Below are 11,165 nucleotides of genomic sequence, written 5' to 3'. Positions count from 1 at the left end.
ATGTTAACTGCACTTGGACAACGCATCCGGATTATCCTGCAACAAGTACAAGGCTTTTCCCACTTCCGCTCTCGCTTGCCCCTCTTGCGACTTGTAGAATTGCTTCTTCAGCAAACCATCTATTGATCACTCTTCCAGGGGGGTAATATTCACCGGTCATCATGAGCCGAACCGAAGCAATTCGCGACAATTATCTTATATCACTAGCAAAATCCCGGAAAAAACGATCAATGGACGTTCGAGTAAACTTACAACATCACTTCCGACGGATTCATGTTTAACTAAAACGATACCCCAACGAATTTCGAACCGGCAAACAATCACACAATACAAAACATTCGGGTATCTAAATCTTTCCGTAATTCTTCCTGTGATCGAGACCTAAATGCACTCCATAAAATTTTAACCGGGCATTACCGAAAGCAAGATGAATATCAAAATCAAAACAAACGACGGAAAACGAAAAATTATTTAGTACAGATCCATGCCATCCTGCAGAGAACGCAGCCTATGTATAGACATCCCTTGAGAATGGCACCGTTCGGTTGCAGGATGGCATGGATCTGTACTAAATTATTTTGGAACATTTGCAGGATGGCATGAATTTAGCTATCCGGCGCCATAATATAATGCAAAAATATAAGTTTAAAATGTTCAATCATACGTCAAGCCAGTGTTAGCGTGAGAGCTTTGTTATGATCTTTTTAGTACAGATCTATGTCATCCTGCATCGCCTGGCAGAAAACTTTCCTCAATTACATCAAAAATCGAGAAATCTGATTCAACTCAAATCAATCGATTGGATTCGTCCCGGTCGAACCTTTTTCAGAAGCAGCGGCTGTAGCTAAGGCGAAAAATGGCCCTTAGGCAGCGGGAAGAACAGATCAACTTCAGATCAGGTTAGTAGCTGATTTGTTATGCTTTAAAATTTAAAAAATTCAAGTTAAAGGGATGTTACTAACATTTTTTTTTCTAACTTTTCCAGCGGCGGAATCGGCTTCTGTTGTCCTGTTAGCAGGACAGGATTAACGATTCATCAACAGTCGACGGAAATTTCTAGATTTTATGAACTCCTTCAATTAAACGTCGACGTTGTTGGATCTAACATTGTTCGCCGCCCCGTTTACTCACTTCCGTCATGCGCTGGACGATAATGTGTGACCACAATAAATTCGTAGGATGCGGATGCCAGACCTTTTTGTTCACCACAAAAAATCTCCCAGGATTCCTCAACAGTCGGCTTTGCCTTCCCAATTCGATCGCACTGACGCGTCCAAAAGACTTTGGTCAAGGTATTTCAATCAGGAGGAACTTTGATAGGGCAGAAGTTCGAGGTAAGTTCTAACGAAAACATAAATTTTAGTCTAAAGTCAAAAACCTCCAACATTCACTGCAGGTTCGCGAGAAAATGGAATCGGCGGCACAGCAAGGATGACGGAGGCAAACGTCGAGTCATCCGCATGAGTGTACGCGAGCTACCAAGCCGCCTTTTTAAAGCACCAGTCTAAATCTAGAAAGTTAGGGTGAGCAGTCCGAAGTTTCTTAGAGTCATTTTTTTTTTCACCAGTGCTGAGCATCCGCATTCCGAACTACAGTACCGTTAATAATTGTATAGAAATTGGAAGCACGCGCACTGTCATTTCGACTTTGAACATCCATAACTTTTTACTCTGTAAGATTGATCAACTATCACACTATTATATCACAAAATTTGAGCTTTCTAAAGTTTGTTTGGCCTGAGATATAGTAGTTCTACAAAAATCGGACTTTTTGGACTTTTGCCATTCAAATTGCAATATCTCAGAAACTCAATGCTTACTCAATATTCCAACAACCACCCTGCAAAATTTCAGTAAAAAATGTTGCGTATTTCCTGAGATATTGCAATTTGAATGGCGAAAGTCCAAAACGTCCGATTTTTGTAGAACTACTGTATCTCAGGCCGCACAAATTTTAAAATAGCGTGATAGTTGATCTATCTTACGCAGAAAATTTGATCAAGAAATATCATCAGAGTGAAAATTTATGGATGTTCAAAGTCGGAGTGACAGTGCGCGTGCTTCCAATTTCTATACAATTATGAACGATACTGTAAATTTTTTCGATCGGCTGCAAACAAGGAAGAAGGAAATGTCTCGTATAAAATTACCCTTTAAAATAGTAACGCTCATTGTTAACAAAAATGATTGAAAATCATCAAGAGCGCTTCTGACTACATTCCCTTTCCACAGAAGATTTTCTGCAAAACGGTTGCTGTCTTGACAGTTGAAACACGATTTAGTCAGTTTTTTAGTTAAATCTGAATTTTCGTTTCTGGTAAATAGGAATGTTGATTTTAATTTTTGTACCAAATAATTCAATTTAACTTCCGGAATCTGATTTTGTACGATCTCCGGAATGAGAAAATTTATTTGCATCGAATTTTAATGAAAATATCCTGAAATTTATATAAGGATTGAAATTTATATAAGGATTTTTTTCATATGTTTGATTAATTTGTATAGAAGTCCCTTTTAAATACAGGGAAACGCCTTATGAAGTTTAAACTATAAAGTTTGATGTGTGCCAAATTTGGTGGAAATAGTTTGAAAATTAATGGGATTCTATCACCTATTATATTGAATGTATATGGGAGCTCCCTCATTTTAACAGTGGCAAAGGGGTTTCAATACAATGAATCATCAGAATATGTCAAAATTTGTCCAACAAGACAACAAATAGATTCATGCTGCAAAAATTTGATTCGCCACGAAATTTTATGGAATATGCTTAAAAATTGTATGGGTGTTCCATATTTTATGTTAATTTTGTATGGAAGCCCTTCCTGATTTGAAAGTATTGTTGAAACCATCTCCTACCCTCTCATACACCCAATTTCACGTTGATCGGAACAGTAGTTTTCTAGTCTATAGAGAACAATCAGACAGACAGACAAACATTCATTTTTATATATCTATATAGATTTTTTTTTTCGGAAAATAAAAATAAGACTTAATTTTTTTCAGCTTTCCCGGACACTTCAAGCTTCAAGCCAAGTGTCACCCAACACCTACTGCTGACCAATTGTACTTATCTATTGTCGTATAATTGAGGTTGTTGAACCCTACCATAAATAAAGTTGTACCAGTGGTTGTACTTACTCGAAAATGAAAATTTCGCCGGATGGAAAATTACGTGAAGCGAATCCCTATATTGATAAAAAAAAAAATAGTGTTGTAGACCTAAGCAAACAATTGTGAACATACAAAACGAGTTTGGCTCCTTGAAGCCTCAAGGTATAAGCCGTTTCGAATAAAGAAATTAAAAAAATAAATAAATAAATAAATATATTGCAAAAAAAATACTTGTGACTTAAAAAAGCTGGACAAATGTATTACCTATTTATGCGTTTTATGAAATAACTTGTTTATCTCTATAAAAAAGGCATTAAATATGTTAAAAAAACAACGAACAAAACAAGCCGAATCCTAGAATATTTCTTTTTTTATTAATATACTTATTATATATAACTTTTTTCCCAAATAGGTTTATTAAAGTCGTGCACTTCTAAAGGATGTGTGTGCCAATTTTATCAATTTCTTTATACTTTGTTAGCAGGAGACTTGCGGCGTCTCAACTATTAGCATCAAAACTACTTTTGGGAAAGGAAAAGGGTGCGAGTTTAATTTACATGATTTTCTTGATTTGAAAAATCAAAATGATGATGATGCCACCGACCATTCAAACGTAGGTCATTATAAATTTTAGAAGCAACGTAACTGTAACCGGTGGCACCTCTCTACTAGTCCTTATCCAAACTATAGCCTTACGAAACAGGGAATTCTTTTAATTTTTCTCTGGATTTTCATCCCGAAGGATGATTCATCCTTCAACGATACAGGGAAGTAAGTACAGTTACCATTCCATTTTTATTGCCTTTTTAACTCTTTCCGTAACGAGTTGGTCATACGTGTTATCTTTATCCAATGATCAAATAATCAAATAATGGCAATACAGCATATCGTCAAACAACAATAAAAATATTGAAAACCATAGCGAGCTCACTTTTTGGTATTTTAAGCTTATTAAACTTTGTTTTCCGAAAAAAAAAAAACAGACAAACACACTTATTTAACACATTTATTTTATTTGTAAATTTTTGTATCGAAGAATTTCAATTTCATATTATATTCCGCACTTCCAGTCGTATGTTCCGAATGTTTGTCCGGTGGTGGTGCTCAAGAGACTTTGCCTCTACTCGATTTCGAGCTGGATTTGAAATAATATCATTCAGCGACATTTTACCTGGACATTTTCAATGGGACCTGTAATATGAGTTGCTTCGTCTTTACAAGCTTTCGTCCGCAGCATTCCATCTCGAGATTTAACTAACTTTTGAAAAACTCTTGTCATTCGATTTCGGCATAAGCTAGAAAAAGATCTTTCCATGACTCAACTTTCGGCAGACCACCTTAAAATGCTGTATCGAACGCTTACTATCAAAACTGGAACCCATAAGATCGACTGAGAGATGGCCAAACATCCCCAGTGACAGACATGTGTCCATTGGGATACTCTCTTCTTCTTCTTGTTCTGCTGTTGATTGTACGGGATACTCTCCGCCGTCGATTATCTGATGAATTTCTTCTAGTAAATATTTGGCACACAATGGCTTCTACTTGATTTTGACACCAAGCATGGCTACATCTTTAGTTCAACAGCGAGCGGATTTGACGATTTCATCCGGATTCAATATCGTCTCTTCTATTCGTTTGCATCCTTCTACCACAAACAGCTAAGTGAGAGCATCGTCTTCAAGGTGTAGGTGATAAGGTAACCCAAGGCAAACTAGTGCGATAGACCTTAGAAGTCGAGATCCATTGGATAAGCTTTCTACAATAGGGAAACATACAACAATTTTATTCTTGCTGAACCTCAAATCGGAATATTTTACTTACCGGATCATTTCTATAATCGCATCTCATTTCTATCCATTCATGCGCTTCTATCATCGAACCGCTCAATTTCCTGCTGCGTCGGAACTCCGATTCATTCCTACCAGTACAAAAATCATGTTTGTTCTGATTATAAAGATCAAAAAAATCTTCCTTAACCAAATGATTGCAAATTGCGACAATTGGTACGTTATGACAACAAAAATAAACTACAACGTTGTTTTATGTGGATGTTTCTAATAGGAAGTTTCCGATGTTTTCAACTCATTTTGACTAAATCGTTCATAAATGTCCTTCACAAAAACGAGTGCAGTCACGCACCGGACTCATCACTCATGTTTGCCAATGGAAATAATCTGGCTCGTCCCGTTTTGACTTTAGGGTTATTTCACGTAACGGTTATCTAGCATAATGTGACCTTTCGCATAATACAAATTTTTTTCATTATAATTTGTTATGCCAACTAACTATTCGGTCAAACGACTTTCCGGAAAATAATGCCAGAATTATCGTTCCACGCCGATTGTGCTTTTTGTGTTGATGATGGTGATGGGCATTCTACATATTTGTGTCTCTGTTTTATGCTTTGTTAACGATAGCTACTCTTCTCAAAGCAATGAGTTCTCCAAGTCGTTGATTCAATCATCGGCACTGTCAGCTCGCTTTGCCTTCCGCTGTCGTGGGCTTTGCTTCGGGGACACTTTGTCGCCCTTGGGAGAATTTTCTGGAAGAAACAAACCACTTTCGTTAGTGGGCTAGTACAATTAAGTATTAGGACTTCCAATTTTCGTTCATTGAAGATTTTGAAGTTGGTTATCGAAATATGTTCCAGAAAGAAAGTCTAGTTTCTATAAGAAAAAAAAAAAACAAGAAAAACTTACGAATCCTCTTGAGTGTTTCTTGTGGAATCCATTCATAGTCCACATCCTTGGTACTTGTGGTTCCGGTTTCCACGGGCAGCTGGGGAGCGTTTACGCTTGCCATACGATCCAGGAATTGTTGGCCGAGCACCAGCAACAAAACTACAACAGCCGCCAGGAACACGTACAGGAAGAACGTTTCCCCATCCAGACCCTCATCGATTTCGATAATCGAAACGGTTTCATTGAAGACGTCTTCGGAAAACTGATTTCCGCTGGCGTCACGGTAGTTGAGCGCAATGTTCAATCCGAATGGCCGACCGGCAAACGACAAACGACCCGGTTTAATGTCTCAGTTGTAGGCAATAGCCGAAAAGTTTTGAATGAAGTAGCTGAAATCCATGGGATACCGGAAGAAAGCTTCGATTCTTTCTACTATGATATCTTCACTTCCCTTATTGGCGAATCCAACGAGGAATTCGACAGGATTTCCGGCAGGCAATTCCAGTTGAGTTCCAGTAACATAACATAGAGAGGCCTTGTAAATAGAAGCATCTGGCGATTTCGTCGTTTCTGGTTCCTCATCTGTTTTTGGTTCCTCGTTTTGGGTTACCGATGCCTCATCGGATTCAACTTCCACATTCAATTCCTCGTCTAATTCATCCTCGGTAGCATTGGCCCTGAACCGGAAGCCTGCCAGAAATAGAAAAACCCAAAGTTATGGTTACGAAATGCCACGTCGAAGTGAAAGTGATAGAACTTCTAATGAATTGAAACTTACCGTTGTCCGCCGTAAGGAGAACCGCCGAAAAAAACAGCAAAGCAAAGAACAAAAGTTTCTTCATCGGAAGTAACTGTTCTGCTACTTGAATCACTGAGTTTATTCACAAAATTTACATTTTATTTATTCACTGGAAAAGACACTTACATCCGCTAGCGCAAACCGTGATAATATGAGGTAGCCAAATCCGCTTAGCCGATCGAGCTGCACGGCTGGACGTTTTGCGATGAAAACGTCAGTAAACGTGCCAACCCAGGCTCTACCTAAAAGGATCTGTTTGATGTGAACTTTCCGGATTGAATCCGAAACGTTTCCACTGAAATCTGTATACTACGCGAGAGTAATCTGTACCGAAAAACAACTTTGACGGATTTAATGGACACCCCAAAATTTCACTATTACGAATAAGAGAGCAAAGCAATACGCAACCAAAACATTCGATTGGCTTGTACTAAATTGGCTGCACACTGTTCTAAACACTTTTAGTACATTTGCAGGATGGCTCATTTGCCGGATAACTATTATCCTCTAAAAATATCCTACATCCCAAGTAACCAAAAGTCGCACAGATACTTAATCTTGTGCATTAAAAGTTCACATTTGGCTGAGTAAAAGGTCCTCGAGAGAAATGAAAATAAGTGCTTGAATTGGACTTCTGAACGAACATAAAAAGTCTAAAAAAGTAGCATAAAACATTTTTGTGCGTTCCAAGTACTTTAAAAAATTCAAGATTCAATTTGGACTATCGTGCTTCGTTACGAACTTCTTAGGAATTTTTTGGTTCCATGAAGAACTTCTTACGAACTTTTTGGTTCCATGCAGAACTTGTTACGAACTTTTTGGTTCCCTGAAGAACTTCTTAAGAACTTCAATGCAAACGTAAACGTTCAATTTCTCACAAGAGTGAATAACAGAAAATCAGAGTTACCAATATTCGAACAACGAACTGACACACAAATAAATCAACTGTTTTGATCAAAATGGAGAGATGATATAAATCTTAAAGATGATTCTAAAAATAATTCTCACATTGTTTTTTAAATTTGACAATATTCATATCTAATAAAATTTAACACTGTCGGTAATAATCACAATATATTCAAAAAAAACTGAACGTGATTTTTGAAAATATCGCAATTCTTTGCTTGTATAAAGAGATGAAAATCTGCATTTTCAACAGAGTTTGCATTAAGAAAAAATCTTATAAAACTTGATTATCAAATCGTCCATGTGTTTAAATAAATCAATTGATTTATTCTAAATTAAGAGACAAATTTAGCTACAATATTCGTACCATAAGTTTATTCAAATTTATTTCACATGTTACACTCGTATAAAACAGGAGAGTAGGCCTTGGCTTGACCGCAGCACACGCGTTTTTTTATCTCGTCCGTCGAATTTTTCAGAAAATTGAGTGTTTCTTGTGAAATTTTGTTGAGAAATCACAAAATAAAGCTTTGAGTGTGTAATTAAAAGATGCCTTTAAGTGGCAAGTCAAATTTCGAGGGAATACGCTGGATGAAAATGGGAAAACCAACGGTGATCGAAAAATGACGGATTATTTTTTGTGTCACAGTCTTCGCTCTTTGATATGGTTTTCCGCGTGGTTTGATTATGGGTGTCCCTGGAGAAAATTCCGAAGAAAATTTTCTAGTGCTGAATGTGTGAATCATTGCAATATTGTGAATATTATTTGTAAATATTCTCAACAGTAACAAATGAGAATTGAAAATTTAAGATAACGGTGATTAAATCAGTGCCTTGGCCACGATGCGTTTGTTCAGCTTTCTGTGCCCAATTATTTTTTTCTTTTGGCTGTTCATTTTGGTGTGTGCAAGTTTTGTGGAAGGTCAGCGGGCACGTTTTTTTTTCTCTCCTTCGATGCAAATTTTGAAACTCAATATTCAAGTGCAAGGGTGCTTATTCGCTTGGCGAACGGTACCTTCTCAAATAAACGCACTTCAATCTATCAATCAATATTCAAGTGCAGAAAATGGTATAATACTGTAATATGTTTTGAATTTTACGGGTGAATCATCAATAGTTGAGAGTGATTGTCAAGGGTGGCGGGATGAATATTCCGAGCCTCGTTCCGCTTACGCGCTGTACAAAAACTGGACTGGAAATCACGGAGAACAGACTGGAAAGAGAAATTCACCAATCAACCCAGGCCAGATGTTTTACTTTTATTTGGTGAGTTTGTTCCATGATGATTATTTTACTTACGTGAAGTTAGAGGGTTAATCCTAATAAGGGTTAATTTAAAAAAAAAAACCTTTCGAGTTCTTAAAAGGCCTCGAAGGGTTTTATGTTTTACTAATATTTTCTTATTCTCTTTTTTATTTGTAAGAGCGAGTAAAGGCGCTTTATCCTTGGTCGATGACCAGAAATGATTGTACATCGAAATCCAAAACAATTGAATAAAAAAAAGTCTTAGAATTTTAAAATCATCATGTTTACTACATAACATTCTACAAAATGCATTTATTCCAGGGTTTTGTGAATTCTGTGTACAAAATAAATCATTTCCAGCCACTGAAGAATAGTCCTAGTGAATTGTAGAGTTACTTCAAATAACGCGTGGTTTTCCATCAAGGAGCATTTTTCTTAGCATGCTTCCAACGATAATGCCCCTTTGAAACGTATGGTACTGGTGGTCCACGTTTCTTCTGTTCCTGTGTTCCAGATGTCTCTGCGTTCTCTGCTCCATGGTAGGCCCAACCATTTTATGTTTTTTATCATTTTAATGTTTTTATGTTAAAATGATAAGAAGCATGAACAAAGACAAGAAGAATAATAACTCACTTTTATTGTTCTTTGGGACTCAGACATAAGTTCTGGCTGTGGAAGTACGATTAGTGATTAGTGATTAGTGATGTTACACTCGTATAAAACAGCCTTTATCTTGCTTGAGATTCAGAAATAGGAAAGAATACTACAATGTGGTGAATTCCCGGCTAAAAATAGATTCCGATTCTTCAGTTCTCTTCTCAATGGGTGGCTAGCTCTCACAGCAGCTCCTGCAGCACCTGGAGCATCGCCACTATCGACTGGCGTTGAGTTTAAGTTCTTGCAACCGGGAGTACATGAAGAAATTTGCTCTTATTGGGAATGAAATTTGTATTTCAGCTATTCAAGTTTTAACTTGACCTCCAGCTTTCGGGTTCATAATATTGGTTCGATTTATATTTGTGCTGAAAAGTCAGAAGAAAATTTAATAATTAAAAACGTACTCACACTTTTAGAAACTCACATTCACTGTTGTAAGATCCGCCATGAAACTTTTTGATGCCTCGTTTTGTGAAATGCTAATGTTTACGTTTTTTATTGTACTGCCTACTATGAAAAGGTAAATTCTAAACATAATTCAAATTGATGTTTTGAAATAGAACAAACCAAGCACCGCCTATGGTTCAAAGGTAACGTGTTCAGCTCTCATCTGACGGATCCGGGTTCAAATCTTCCAACAAATAAGTTTTTCAAGTAAGTATAGAATTCATTAAAAGTAGAAAAGATATACATATAAGATTACATATAAAGGGGGAGCTAGAGAAAATATATTTTTTGTTTTTTTTTTACAAAGTCTCATGCATTAGCTGAATAGCCTTCTACTCAGCTTTGACTATGGAACTTAAAAGCATCGATAAGAACTTAAATTTTAAGCTTAGTAGAATGCTATACAGCCTTAAAACAGGGCTGAGTAAGCTTTTAAGAGACCGTTTCATAGAACTTTTGGTTACTTGGGATATTAATCATTTAAAAAAACCATAACATACCAATTAAGAACCAAGAAATTAGTCTTCGAGAATCTAGCTTGTAATCGAAATAGAGCATTAAAAAACTGTGTTTTGATTACCCTTTGTTTACAGATACATATAAATGATAATACTTTCGCTACCGCCGCTTTCGCAATTCCAAATTTTCCCAGTTTGACAAGTCTTTTGCTCGATTGGAATGACACTGACAGAAAATCGAAAATTCCAATCGTGACATTTCGTCTCTTTTGTTTATAGAGGCTCGTTAATTATTACCACTTATTACTAACAAACATTACGAAACGGCATATAAATCAATCATCGGTTAAAATACTATCGGTTAAAAAAATGAAATTCCATGTTTATAACTAATATTAAGCATAAAATAATACAAATTCTTGAGTTTATCTTGATATTTATTTAATGAATTGCTTCAACTGACTTACTATGTGTGATACATTCGTGGTAAGTAAATACAGTTGGACGAAATTTTATAAAGACAAAATATTCACTCTTTTCAAAAACAATCATTTGCGAGTTAGCTTGAGGTTGTTCTGAGTTGAATTTTCAAAATAAATTATACATTTCAACAATTTCCAAACTCCAAAAAATGATTTATTGATTATATGCCCTTTTGTGATGTTCGTTCACATTTCATATTCATGAAATGGCGGACATGTCTCAAAAAAGGCTGTTTGAGGAACGTTTCAAAACTTCGAGTCCATAGAAGGCTATTTGAGACCCAATTTGTAACTTTTATTCCTAATAATGCGATTGACATGTCACAAAAAAGGTTATTTGAGGAACTTTTTGAAACTTGAAGTTCACAGAAGGC

General features: G+C 36.4%; 1 long non-coding RNA gene and 1 pseudogene across 1 annotated transcript; one reads left to right on the top strand and one right to left on the bottom strand.

Moving 5' to 3' along the window:
• The first annotated feature begins 497 nt into the window (after positions 1-497).
• LOC129738977 (uncharacterized) lies at positions 498-3,237 on the top strand. The gene is made up of 5 exons (XR_008735707.1): positions 498-512; positions 594-899; positions 986-1,334; positions 1,397-1,523; positions 3,006-3,237. It is a non-coding gene; the product is annotated as an uncharacterized LOC129738977 (long non-coding RNA).
• An 868-nt stretch (positions 3,238-4,105) lies between these two features.
• LOC129738854 (translocon-associated protein subunit alpha-like) lies at positions 4,106-6,673 on the bottom strand (annotated as a pseudogene).
• Between the last annotated feature and the right edge of the window lie 4,492 nt (positions 6,674-11,165).

The sequence above is a fragment of the Uranotaenia lowii genome, chromosome 1 (assembly GCF_029784155.1).
Source record: "Uranotaenia lowii strain MFRU-FL chromosome 1, ASM2978415v1, whole genome shotgun sequence".
Taxonomy (NCBI): Eukaryota; Metazoa; Arthropoda; class Insecta; order Diptera; family Culicidae; genus Uranotaenia; species Uranotaenia lowii.
Note: the sequence above shows the minus strand (reverse complement) of the source record. Positions and strands in the feature narration are given on the sequence as shown.